This window comes from Bubalus bubalis, chromosome 20 (genome assembly GCF_019923935.1).
Source record: "Bubalus bubalis isolate 160015118507 breed Murrah chromosome 20, NDDB_SH_1, whole genome shotgun sequence".
Classification (NCBI taxonomy): Eukaryota; Metazoa; Chordata; class Mammalia; order Artiodactyla; family Bovidae; genus Bubalus; species Bubalus bubalis.
In genome coordinates this window covers 48,627,266-48,641,366 of record NC_059176.1, presented here as the reverse complement: position 1 = coordinate 48,641,366, position 14,101 = coordinate 48,627,266, and the positions used below count along the sequence as shown (strand labels likewise).

Below are 14,101 nucleotides of genomic sequence, written 5' to 3'. Positions count from 1 at the left end.
AGCCACTTTCCCCGGGCCTTGCACCTGTAAGGGATGGTTGTGGGATTTGAACCAGGTATGAGTGAGTCCCGAATTCACACTCCATTCATTGAACCACTCTGCCACCTAATTTCCAAGACAGTAGAAAAGTAAAGTGGGGGACTTCCCTGGTGGTCCAGTGGTTGAGAATCTGCCTTACAATGCAAAGGACAGGAGTTCAGTCCCTGGTCAGGGCGCTGAGATCCCACATGCTGTGGGACTACTAAGCCTGTGTGCTCTAGAGCCCGTTCTCTGCAACAGGAGAACACCGATGTGCCGCAGTGAGGACCCGGTGCAGCCAAAGAAAAAGAAAAACAGGAGATGCAGAGATGGGTCAGATGAGCCGATGGAGAGCCTCTTGATTTCTAGATAAAAGTTAGAGCTGAAACACTTCCCTGAGGACCATTCTTCCAAGGGGTAGTGGCTGCATTCTGGTTTGGGTGACTCAGTCCACTGTGGAGATACTGCACAGAGCAGAGGGCACGAAGCTGTTACCCATAAGTGACATCAGTTTGAAACAGAGACATACTTGAAGGTCACTCTGCCCAGAACGGTCAGGGTGGTGGGCAGACCTGCCTGGATATAGGAAGCCACTGTGGGGTAGGGGCGAAGGTTTATGGAGAAAGAGACGAGAGACATTCCCAGGAGACAAGCCACTCCTCTGGGGTGCTCGGCACACGCCAGCATCTCCTTGTGTGTTGCTGCACTTCCTCTGGCCCTTGCCCTCTTTGCTTAGCTGTCTTATTACGTTCTCTGTGGGTCAGGATTCTCTTCCCTGACTTTCTAAGAGTGTCCCCAGACTCCCTGGGGGTGCTCAGTGGAAGCCAGCTGAGACATCTTGTCTTCTAGCAGAGGACAGGGCTGAGCAAGGATGGAGGACAGAGAAACAGCAGAAAAGACCCCGGTGTAAAATGACTCTTTGTTTTGGGTTTTTATTGGTTTTTTTTTTGAGGGGGGCATATTTTGGCCGCATTGAGTAGCATGTGGGATCTTAGTTCCTGAACCAGGGATTGAACCTGTGCCACCCACAGTGAAAGTGTGGATTCTTGACCACTGGGCCGCCAGGCAAGTCCCATGACTCCCTGTTAGGAGTGCCAGGGCTTCGCCATTGGCACATTTCATGCCTGTGAAATGCTTCTGAAACCATGGGGCTCCCAGGAAGCGCCTGGAACCACCACTCCACTTCCCTAACGCTCGCTGTCACTCACACCTCTTCTCTCTCACCCTCTCTCATCCCTGCCACCTCTCCCTTACCTTCCATCCCTGTTTTCTGCCCCTGTCACGCAGCAGGCTTCTCGACCTCGCTGGAGTTTTCGATCCCACTCCATGAGCGGGCAGCTCATGGGAACTCGGCTGTTCTCTCTCCAGAGTTGCTGGTTTTGAGCCGAGAGTGGCACGAGCTGGAGGCACAGCCACCTTGTCCATTTCCAGGGCCCAGAGCTTCCCTGGATTTACAGGGGCTCTGCAGTTGATTTGGAGTTGAAAATGTACTTTTTGGAGTGGGCTTTAGAGATCGTGTAGAGGTAGAAGGGAAATAAAAGTCTGCACGCATCAGTTGCAGAAGTTGGATTTCATTGTTTTTCCCTTTGAGGGAAAACTCCTCGGTGACAGTAATTGGGAGGGGGGGAGCTCATCATTAAGCATGAAGAGCTTGGAGAGATGAGGGGGGGCCCCTGGGGAGTGAATCTTCTCCAGCAAGGGGGGCCTCCACGGCCTGAGTGACTGTGAGCTCCTCGCAGGGCCACTGTCTTCAGGTGTAGGCACTGTTTGGGGTCCAAATCCAATTATTCCTCAAGTTCTTCCTGGTGACTTCTTAACTGTCTGGCCAAAGGGAGCTTGCAAAGATAAAGCTTGAAACAAGCATTTTCATTACCAAACACTGAAAGAAATCTTTTTAAAAGAGTAAATCTTATGCAGAGAATTGTAAAGAAAGTGAAAATTGCCCATACTCTCACCCATTAGAAATTACCAACATAGGGACTTCCCTGGTGGTCCAGTGGTTAAGACTTCCAGTGCAGGGGGTGCAGGTTCCCACAGGGAACCCACTGCGGGTGCATGAGATCCCACATGCCTCATGGCCAAAAAAGCCAAAACATGAAACAGAAACAATGTTTTAAAAAATTCAGTAAAGACTTTAAAAACGGTCCACATTAAAAAAAAAAAAAAAACAGAAAAAGAAAAATTTCCAGCACTGTTTCAGTTCGGTTCAGTTGCTCAGTCATGTCCGACTCTTTGCGACCCCATGCACACCAGGCCTCCCTGTCCATCACGAACTCCTGGAGTCTACCCAAACCCATGTCCATTGAGTCGGTGATGCCATCCAACCATCTCATCCTCTGTCGTCCCCTTCTCCTCCTGCCCTCAATCTTTCCCAGCATCAGGGTCTTTTCAAATGAGTCAGCTCTTCGCATCAGGTGGCCAAAGCACTGATTAGTACCTTTATATATTTTTTCAGTCGTTTTCCATCCACATGGGTAAATATATATTCTTTTAAACTGGTTACAAGCACACTGAACTTTATACCCTCTTTCATTTGACATAACATTATGGCAAGCAGAAACTTTTCAAAAGCACTTGGGCTTTCCTAGCGAGCATATGCTCTGCAAATATTTCTGTAACCAGCCACCAGTAACCGAATGTAAGAGCTCACAGTCTACCCAAAACAGAAGTTGTGCCAGTCGGAGAGTCCTTTGATCACCATGCAGTTAAACCTCAACAAAATAGTGTAAATTTATACAGACTAAAACCGAACTGCTTAAAAAAAATTTAAAATGCTTTCCTAGATTGCTGTTGGGTCAAGGAAGAAATAAAGAGCACGGTAACAAATATTTAAAAAGCATTGGAAACCGGAGTGCCACATAAGCTTACCTATGGGAGACAGCTGGCACTGTTCTCATAGCCTTAAATGTTTTTATTATTAAAAAGGGAAAGAGAAAAAAGAGACTAGGTATTCAGCCTGAGATCTTAGGGGAGGAAAAAAGAATAAAAAATAGCCCCTAAGGAAAATGGGAGGGGGGGAAAAGTAAAAATAAAGGCAGAAATAAGTGAATTAGAAAATAGAAATGCAATGAAATTAGCAAGTATATTCAAGAACTGATTCTGTGTTTGAACCAACAGTAAAGTGGCTTAACCTTCGGCAAATCTATTTGAAAAATAAAAGAGAAAAGAAAAGAACAATAGAAAGGAGAAAGGGGACATTGGAGTAAGTAGAAAGGTTTTAAAAAATGAAAATCTGTGCACACTAGGCTTAAATTTGAAAATCTCAATTAAATGAATGCTTTTCTGAAAATGAATGTGTTAATTGAGAACAAATTTGCAATCATTATCAAAGTGCTGCCCTCTCTACCTAACGAAGACACCAGTCCCAAGTGTTTTTGCTAGGTAATTGTTTCAAATTTGATATACTGTTAACGTTAAGCTATTCCACAGCTTAGAAGAAAAGATGGAGAGCTCTCCAATTCATTCTACAAAGCAAAATCAGCCTGATATTAAACATGGCAAAGAGATCATGGTAAAGAATGAAAATGCTAAGAGGAAGTAGAATTCAGTAATATATTAAAGAAGTCATCCACCAAAACCCAATGGGGCAAGTGGGGGGAAATTGTCAATACTAGAGAAGCTTAATATAGTAACTGCCTCATGCTAATGGTTTAAGGAAATAAAACCAGATTGATTCCAATATATGCAGCAGGATAATTGATTAAAATTGAACAACCGTTTCTAACTAATCAGTACACCAAAAAAAGGAGTAGAAAGGTGTATTCTTAGCTTGGTTAAGGATATCTATTTCAAACCAGTAGCCAAAGTTATAATTAACTGAGAAACAGTAGAGACATTCCTGTTAAAACTAGTAACAAGGGCCTGCCATCAGCATCACTGATTAATATAATGGCTTTTAAAATGCTAATCACCACGATAATACTGAAACAAATATAAAGAGTAAACATAGCAGTGTGTACACTTTATACCAAATCTTGGTCTGGAGTTTGATTTCCAAAGTTTAGAAATAAAAACGGTCATCAAAAAAATTCAACAGATTTGACTACATTTTACAAATTGTAGCTGCTGTGTCAACTCTACAAAACACTTGAGAGCTAGGGGGAAAAGATCGTCTCCTAAGACACTTAAGGGGTTAATATTTTAATTCCACCAAGAACCTATACATACCGGTTTTAAAAATCAAGATTTAAACTAAAAGACAAAGTGAACAAACTATATATAATTAGCAAATAAAAACCCAACCCAAAGAAATGCCAGATGGTATGTTCTATGAGGTTGGATCAACTCACCGCATGACAGACACTGTATTGAATTAATATTTGTTAACTATTGAATTAATATTTGTTGAACAAATAAATGGATATAATGCAAGTTTTTAAAGCATGGTACCATTTTTTAAACCTTTTGAATTAGTAAGAGGTTTTCCCCCAAGGTTTTATTATGAAAAATCTCAAATACATAGAAAAGTTGAAAGAATAGTACAGGAAATACTCACACACCCAAGACTGGATGTAACAGATGTGAACATTTGGCATATTTGCTTCATCTGTACATGTATATGTTTGTTTTTAACCCGTGAACCATTTTTTAAGTAAGTTGCAGAGCACTTATCACTTCCCTCCTGGATACCTTAGCTTGCAAATGCTTCATCTCCCAGGATTAGGCGATCTGTGTGGAGGGTGGGGGAAGTTGGCACTCTGTGCTCTGAGGGTGTCTGCTGATTGCCCCAGTCCTTGAGAAGGCACCAAGGAGTCAGTCAGGACCTTGTGATGTTTAAGAAAAGAGAAGGCACATAATTATTGAGCATCAGGCTTCTTGCGAGTTGTTCTACTGATGGTCTCCTGTTAAATCCTCTTCACAACTGTGTGATGGAAGTGTCATGCCCATCTGGGGGGAAATTGAAGTTCAAAAAGGTTAGTTCAGTAACTTGCCCGAGTTCATGCTGTGGCAGTATCCGACCCAGGCCTGTCTGCCACCATCTCATTACACACCAGTTGCCGCTTCCCTCTGTCTTTCTGCATGAATGCATGAAGACGTTTAGTGGGCAGGGTGGACAAGTTGGAAACACCCTGAATGTCCTTCACTGTGAGAATAGACAGGCAAGCGGTGATCTGTGCACTCTTGCAAATGTTCTGTGTTTATGAGTACGGATCATTGGTTCTGAACACGCAACATGGAAACTTGCTAGTGTCCAATCCAGGGAAAATAAGCAGGACACCAGACTTATACACTCCATGATTAGAACCGTGCGAAAACCATATGCTTGAAGAGGACCAGAAAGAAATAACACAAGACGTGCTTGAGTTAGGATGAGGAGTATTAATTTTTTCTTCACTTCCATAACTCTTTGCAGGGGGCAGTTTTATGAATTTTATAATGGAAAATTTTAATCAAAACCAATTTATTCCGACTTGAAAGTTTTGTAAGCTTATGGCAGGGGAAGACTCTGCTTCATTTATTGCAGTTCCTTTATTTTCCAGTGCCCAGCCCCATGCCTGGCATATTATGGACATAATAAATGTTCTGGATGGGTGCCCACTGTGAAACCTCTCAGAGGGGCTCAGCCTAGGAACATGTTTGCAGGGAACTTCCGCCAGCCAGCTGGTCTCCCCAAGAAAAGTGCAGGCCAGGTGTGTGTCCAGGGTGGGGTATTTTCAGGGTGCTTGGCCCTCCTGGCCCAAATGGAAAGTCTCCACCAAGGTGCAAGGACAATTCTGGCCAATCAGCATCTCCACGGTATTTAGTGCTAACAAGAACCATCTGGTATAAGCAAATTCCAGCTATGGAAACAGATTTTATGTCATCTCAGACTTTCAAAATTGATCATGATTATCTGAACACCTATTATTAAGTGTTTACTAGAGACCAGGCCAAGTGCACTTACAAAGACATTCCCTTATTTAATTTTCACAACCACCATGAGAATTGGTGAGTATTATCCCCATTGTATGGATGAGGAAACTTGAGGCACAGAGGAAAAGAGGCATGAGCCCCGGGGCAAGTCTTGGTTTTTCTAAGAACTTGGCTTTCGGCAAATGACAAGCCTTGTGGGCTTTGGTTTCCTGGTCTGTGGACGACAGCTGACACTAGTTGAGACTGCTACGTGTTGGGCCCAGCTAAGTGGAGAATATGAGACCACCTTCAGTAAACAGGCAAATTGGATTTATTCCACGGGTCTCTCTGTGCCAGGGCTTTGTAGCGCTAGCACTCGCTCCAGTGCAATAAACCCAGTTGGTTTTATTTGGACCCGTTTTACTTTACCAAGACCAAATCTTCTGAGCCACTGGTCACTCCTGGTTCTTTTGCAGAAGGGCAGGTTCAGTGGCCACACCATTTGTGATTCCCTGCTGAAGGAAACTGGTTAAAATGCAGTTCCCTGGGGACTTCCCTGGTGGTCCTGTGGCAAAGACTCCACACTCCCAAAGCAGGGGGCCTGGGTTTGATCCCCGGTCAGGGAACTAGATTCCACATGCTGCAACTAAGAGATTTCATATGTTGCAGTTAAGACCCAGCACAGCCAAATAAATAATTATTAAAAAATAAAATGCAGTTCCCTGTGTCCAACCCCGAGTCTGCAGGATCTGGGCGGGACTCAGAAGTCTGTATCTTACAATGCCTTCGGGTGGTTCCCAGTTCCCAGTCTTGTTACAGCCAACGTGGGCCAACTTTGAGCTACTGCAGCGGCCTTTCTCTTCTGAGATTTAACCTACAGAGATGCTTGGGCTGATCTAAACCCAAGCCTCTTTTCATCTGCAGGAATCCAATGGCGCTGTAACCCTGCCTAAGAACTGCAAATTTTGTGCTCTGTTCTGACCACTTATGAATTTCTCATTGACAGAACATTCTCTTCACACCTCACCTTCATGGAGCTCAGTGGGTCATGTGTTGCTGAGTGTAAATTCCAAGAATGCTTAAGAAACTTTAATGTATTATTTTCTGTTTTTAAGAGAGAGGAGAGGCAGGAGAGATGACTGGAAAATCAACCGCCCCCAAACAGTGGTGACTACGAACACGTTTGAAATATTAAGGGCAGATTTGAGGCTCTATTACCTGTGAGTAGAATTTTCACCTAAGAAGAAAGATATCCCTCTGTATTTAAAATTCTTGAATTTATAAAGATTCTCATGCATTCTGAGGCCAGCGCCACGTAAAAGGACTGGCCATGGACCATTGCTGGTCTGCACGGCGTTACCCAGCTAAGAAATATTGAAAATGAGGCTGAGAAACTTACATAGTTTCACGTTGCCATGACGACATCCAAGTGGATGATTGACAGCTGCATCTTGATCAGAGTGGACCGAGATGGGCATCGCTGACTTCATGTGACAGGTGGTGGGACCAGGAGCTGCTTGTTAGTGTTAATTCTTCCAGGGATTCAAATAAAACAGCTCTTCAACTGCAGGAAGTTTGAGAAACACATGCATGTATATGCTCAGTCACTCGGTTGTGTCCGACTCTTTGCAACCCCATGGACTATAGCCTGCCAGGCTCCTCCATCCATAGTGGTATGTTTAAAAGTGTACTGTTAAGCTGAAGAAGTGGAAAGCAAGAGAGTCGGGAGAAGTGGAAGACCGCTTGCCCCCACCCTCCAAATGTCAGTGGGTCAGTTCATGCGGAAGGGCGTCCACTGCCACACTAGCTGGTTCCCCACTTTTGAGCCCTTCCTCTCATGCCGTAGGATTCCTTTATTTTTTATTTAATATTTGTTTGACTGCACTGGGTCTTAGTTGCGGCTCACAGGATCTTCAGTCTTCATTGCGGCACGCGGAATCTTTAGTTGCAGCATGTCTGATCTGGTTCCCTGACCAGGGATCCAACCTAGGCCCCCTGCGTTGGGAGCTTGGAGTCTTAGCCTCTGGACCACCAGGGAAGTCCCCCTAGGATTCCTTTAAGCCCTGGTCTTGGAGTCTTTGGGAGAGATCTGTTGGTCCAGGGTGGAGTGAGATGGTTTAAGAACTGGCCTTTGTCGTCCTGCCAGGCCTAGCCTTGAAAACTCGAGCGCCGTTAGCTGTGACCTAGGTCCTCTCACTTTGCTTCGCAACTCGGAGTTTAGAAAACGGGGAATGACAACCCCTCTTGGAAAGGTTTTCATGCAAGATAGAAATAACATGCAGGAGGGGCTCCTCACACCGTCTACACTGGGGAGAGGGTGGGTACTCTGTGTTGTTTTGTCTAGGTATTTGAAAAAGTGGTTGCGTTGTGGGTCTCGAGGAAGTTGCCAGCTGCCCTCCCTGTTTCCGAATTCCTGTGCGTGTGTGTGTGTTCTGTGCTCGTGGTGGTGGTGGAGTGGAGTTGTCAGGAAACAGCCATCAGTTTCCTGCTGATTAATTCAGTTCCTGGCGGGTGCTCCCTCGCAGGCCAGGCCTCCTGCTTCCTCCGCTTACTCTGGATGGCCCCTTCTGAGCCGCCTGCCTGCCCTTGGCCCAGACACGATGCTGCCTGCTGAGCCTGGCTTTGTTCTCGCTGTGGGCGGGGTGCCAGGACCCAGCTGTCTCAGGTGTGATCCTCGGCGCACCTGGCATCTGTGGGGACTCAGGTGTCTTCCATGTTACCCATTAAGTTGGGCTTGAGAAGTACAATGATATGACTGCAAGCCCTGGGAAATTATGCTTTTAGGGTCCTCTGCCCTTTCAGAGGAGGAGTCCTGTTGGCAGGGATCTTGGAAAGGACCCCAGGCAAGAGCAGTGTACCCCAAGATTTCCCTACCGGTGGAAGGGTAGTCTGCAGGGCCTCTGCCTGTTGTCTTCAGAAGGGAGGTGCTGGCAGGGGGAGAGGCCCGTATTGTATTGGGATTTGAGGGTCCCCAGCCTGCATCTTGGCCGGGGGGCACTCGTAGGGGAGGGAGCCTGGGTTAGGCTGGGTCTGCTTCAGCCTATCCCTTGGAGACCTGGTGACCTCACGGTGGTCTCACGAGTACTGTGGGAGCCACATCTCGAGGTGTAGTCTTGGTCCTAAAACATCCTGGATGGCGTCTCCACTCCACACAGTGAAGGATGTGGATGGTTGAGAATGTAGGTTCTGAAGCCTCATCGGCCACCAGCGGAAGGCAGGTCTCTCGGGACTGGGCGGGTTTCGTCAGGCCGGCCATGCTTTCCGCATGCAGGGCTGGAAAGGTCAGGACCACTTGGTGCCTGGAGTATGGCAGGCCATGACCGCCTCTGGAACAATGACATGTACAGCACATGCAGGGGCACAGTTCCACACACATGTCATCTGAGGCTGGCTCTTTGGAGGGGGAGGCAGGGAGCCCTGTGCTTACTCCCACTCTGTGGCTAAGTCAACACGCCGGCCATGTGTTTGGTTAGCAAACAGGGAGCAGCAGTCAGAGCCGGCCCCTGCCTTCCTGATTCTGCCTTTCCAGCAAAACGTCCTCTGGAAAGAACATCCAGCACCGACCACACAATGTGTGCGGGCCCTGGTACAACCTGGAAGTGAGGGCCCCTTTGTTTGCAAATTAGTGTGAATTCCTAGATGGCTGTGGCCAAGCACGATTCCCAGGGCCCCAAGGGACAGCGTCCTGAGGTCCATGTTGCCCAGTCTTGTAAACTGTTTTTTTTTTTCCCCTCTAAATATTTTATGTATGTATTTGGCTGCGATGGGTCTCAGCGTGTGGGATCTTTAGTTATGGTGTTTGGGCTCTAGTTCCCTGACCGGGGATGGAACCCATGCCCCCTGCAGTGGGAGTGCAGAATCTCAGCCATGGGACCACCCAGGGCTACAGGGAAGTCCCAGCAGCTTTGTAAACCTGTGACTGAGGCCTCAAGTGTGGCAGCAGTGGGCTTCTCTTCATTACACGAGGGGCTTTCTGCCCAAACCCAGCTGTGGGTTTTTTTGTGGGTTTTTTTTTTTTTTCCAGCTGTGGGTTTTGAGAGGCACTGTCTCCACTCTGCCCCATGGGGCAGCTCCTCAAGGGCTGGAGCGATTCCCACCTCAGCTTCTCCTTTCTGTCCCTCCCTCTGTTTCTCTGTAACCTGAGAAAGCTCTGAGGCCCTCCCCCGCTCCTTCTTTCCTCCCCTTCCCTCCCCTCCATTCTTGCTGCCCTACCCTCCTCCCTCCACCTCCATTTCTCTCTTCCTCTTTCCATCCCTTTTATCTGGGGGCAAAACCCTTCCCGTGTTTGCTGTGTAACATTTTCCACCCATTCATTTGGTGCTGTTTGATTTCCACGTCCCTTTGAAGGGCAAAGGAAGGGTGCCCCTTCGGATTTCCGAAGCCTCTCTCTGGAGTGGTCCAGGCAAGCACCTGCCCTCTACCGAGGGACGGGGGATGTCCCGCCAGTGGCCTCTGGTGGGGTCCAGATGGTCTCTGCCCACCGGGAGCCTGGAATGAATTCTCATTGTTAGCATTCGGCACTCACCGCCTCCGCTGCACGTTCAGCTGTCAGTGCTGCCGGCCACGGTGGAAAGAAAACCCATCCCTTTCTCCCCTGTGACACCGCTGAGCCCTGGGGATGGACCTGACGGTGGCTCCCAAGGCTGCAGCTTCCACGAGGACCTGGAGCCCCCAGTGCAGGGGTTGGGATGGGGGCGAGGTGCAGGGGGCCGGAGTGCAAGGGGTTAAATGGATAAGCCTGGTGGGACCCTGTCCCGGCCTCTCTCATCCTCTCTACATGGTAACCAGACGATCTTCAAAGCAGCCATTGGCTCATGTGTCCTCTCCTAAAAGCCTCCTCAAGTTTCCCACTGCCTCTGAAAGGCACCTGGCCCTGCATGTGGCCTTCCCCGGCCTTGCCCTCCTGAGAGGCAGGCAGCCCCCGGGGTTCTGAAGAGATACTTGAGGTACAAGTATCTTGAAGAATGCAAGAGGTCTGGGAAGGCGCAGGGAAGGAGAGGGTTGGTTCCCAGGCAGGCTTCTGAAGGTGGGTTTCGGGGGAGGCTGGGCAGGAGAGGCTGCGGGGCTGAACTAGAAGTAAAAGTCTGCCTCAGCTCCAAGGACCTGGTGCCTGAGAGATGGACTCCACCCGGCTCACATTTGGACCATTGGAGGGGCTTTTAAAAATCACCAGAGTCTCTGGGGGTGGACTATCCTGGGATTTGCATTTGCTCCCCCTAGGCCACAGGTCCAAGAATCTCTTAGAACACTTTGGGAGGCAGCTACGTTCACCACTATACCACCAACGCTGCACTTGATGAACACTTTGGGAAGGTGGCCGGAGCCAGTAGGCAGACGTGCCAGGATAGGAATGCTCTAGGACTTTTCTCCGTGGATGGAAAGGCCTGTCTTGCTCACTCAGCTCTGAGTCCTGGACCAGGATGAACTGGGAAGCTCTAAGCAGACTGCAGTGGCTCAGACGGTAGAGAATCCGCCCGCATGGCAGGAGACACAGGTCCCATCCCTGGATCGGGAAGATCCCCTGAAGAAGGGGATGGCAACCCACTCCAGTATTCTTTCTTGGAGAATCCCATGGGTAGTGGGGCTTGATGGGCTACAGTCCTTGGGTTCGCAAAAGAATCGGACACGAGGAGCAACTAGCACAAGCAGACTTGGAGCCCTAGAAGGGACCTTCTTCAGAAGGGGAAACCAGACCCCATCACCAGCGAGGACCGCCTCTGGGTAGCAGAGCCTGGGGTTTCAGACGTCTGCCCCCCCACCTGGCTAGGTGAGAGCTGACTAGAACGTGACACTTGGAATGATCCCTAACAGGTGTGCTGTGGTCCTGACTGGCACTGGCACTCATAATCCCCACAATTTACATCCTTTTCTCTGACCTTTAGATTTTTTTTTTTTAATGTGGACCTTTTTTTTTTTAAGTCTTGATTGAATTTGTTAGAATATTGCTTCTGTTTTATGTTTTGGATTTTTTAGCCTGGGGGGAGTGTGGGATCCCTGCTCCCCGACCAGGGATCAAACCCACACCCCCTGCATTGGAAAGCAAAATCCTAACCACGGGGCGGCCAGGGAAGTCCCTTCTCTGACCTGCAAGTGAGGGATCTGTGCTTAAAGAGGAGGAGGGCAGAGCTTCAGCCCCCAAAGAACTGGGGACTTGGGGAGTGATGGGTCCAGGCATAAGGAATTCAAATCTGGATGTTGTGTTTCCAGACCTGTAAGGGAGATAGGTTTGAGGGGGAAAGGTCCCCCTCTTCTGCCAGGGGAGGATTCAGTGAGGAGACAGAGAAACAGGTAGGACCTGAAAGTTTCCACCCTCCTTGACCGCAGGCCTGGACCGCAGGCCTGGCTTGCCTGCCGACACACTGGGCTGAGTGCTGGAGCCACTAAGCTCTGCCTCGGCTCACAGGCAGCTAGGTAGGGCGGGGCTGAGTACCCCCGTGTACAGTCCCAGCGTTATTTCCTCCGTGAACAGATTGGGATGCACTGCAGTGGCCCATCTCTAAAAAAAAAAAATTATTAATTTGGCTCTGTAGGCTCTTAGTTATGGTGTGTGGGATCTAGTTCCCTGACCAGGGATCGAACCTGGGCCCCCTGCATTGGGAGGTCAGAGTCTTAGCCACTGGACCAACCAGAAAGTCCCAGTGGCCTCTCTCTTCATCACAAGCACATCACTTTCTTCACTGGGCAGGTTGGGTAACAAACCAACATCAGCCCAACAAATGCAAAGAACAGGTGACAACTCGCCTGCGTCGTCTGTATCCTCACCACTTTTTATTTTGAAAATGTCAAACCTAACAGGAAAGCTAAGAACCTTCTTCTGGAGTCACGATCACTACCATTCTGCCACATTTGTTTTATCTTTTATCTCACTCTCTTTCAAATGGCTCTGCTGAATCATTTGAAAGTGAGTTTTAGGCAACATGCTGGTTCACCCTTGAAAAGATACTTCATCACGTGTTTTTGGTAGGGACAAGGGTTTCCTCTACATAACTACAGTACTATCATACCTAAAAAACTACAATTAGTCAATAATATCTAATAAACAGTCCTATGCAAATTTTCCCAGTTGTCCTCCAAAACTGTTTTTTAGGTTCTTGTCTTGATCCGAAAAAGTTCGTGTGTGGCATTTGGTTGTTATATATTCTTAGCTTCTTTTTATCTGAAATAATCTCCCTCTGTTGTGTGTGTGAATGTGTGACGCTGGCTTTGAACGGTCCAGGCAGGCCTTGTAGAGTGGATTCTGGCTTTATCTGATTGAGAACATTCAAGTACAAGTTTGCATGGTTTTGAAACTTGCCTGATACTTGCTTCGCTGTGTCTAAAAAGTCCTAAGGCAGAAGGTAGTGAAAGTGTTAGTCGCTCAGTCGTGTCCAACTCTTTGTGGTCCCATGGACTGTAGCCCACCAGGCTCCTCTGTCCATGGGATTCTCCGGGCAAGAATACTGGAGTGGGTAGCCATTCCCTTCGCCAGGGGATGTTCCCCACGCAGGGATCAAACTCAGGTCTTCTGCATTGCAGATGGATTCTTTACTGTCTGAGTCACCAGGGAAGCCCAAGGCAGAAGGTAGAGTTGGGGTAACTCCTTTGTTGCCTATGCCTGTGTGAGTCATGAGATGTCCTGTCCAGCCACCCACAAAAAGAGGTGGCTCTAGTAACATTACATTTGTAAAATGCCTCAGCTGACTTTTGACTTTCTTTAAAGAAAGAATGGTTCACTTGATTCACAGCAAGCCTAGCCTGATTGGGCAAGGTGTTCTCATTTAGCGGGTGGGGTTCTGAGAGGCTGAGTCTGTACCCAGGAGCATGGCATGGGCAGAAGTGGCCCAGAGCCCAGCCCTGCTGACTTACGGCCGCAGTGGCAGCTGGGAGACTGGGCAGAGTTGATGCCTTTGTCGTGTCTGCCCTAGGACTGGGCAAGTTACACGGTTGTGCCCCTGAGCCTCAAGCCTGGACCCTGAGTGCTAGACAGAGACTGTTGTATATACTCGGATACGCTCTCACCTGTCTTGATGACTCCGAGTCATGGATCTGAATCTAGTGACTGAATGGTGCTCTCAGGTATTGTAGTTGCTTGCCCTACCCTGAACGGTCCCAGGCTGCCATTTGGTCATCATTTTTTAATATATATTTTTATTTATTATATGGTTGTGCCGGGTCTTAGTTGCGGCACACAGAATCTTTAGTCGAGGCATGGGCACTCTTAGCTATGGCATGTGGATCTAGTTCCTTGCCCAGGGATGGAATCTGGGCCCCC

At 48.1% G+C, this 14,101-nt stretch overlaps 1 protein-coding gene across 6 annotated transcripts in view; it reads left to right on the top strand.

Annotated features, from left to right (window-relative positions):
* The window catches only part of ZNF710 (zinc finger protein 710), a 74,196-nt gene that overhangs the window by 22,816 nt on the left and 37,279 nt on the right, over positions 1-14,101 (top strand). The window lies entirely within an intron of this gene.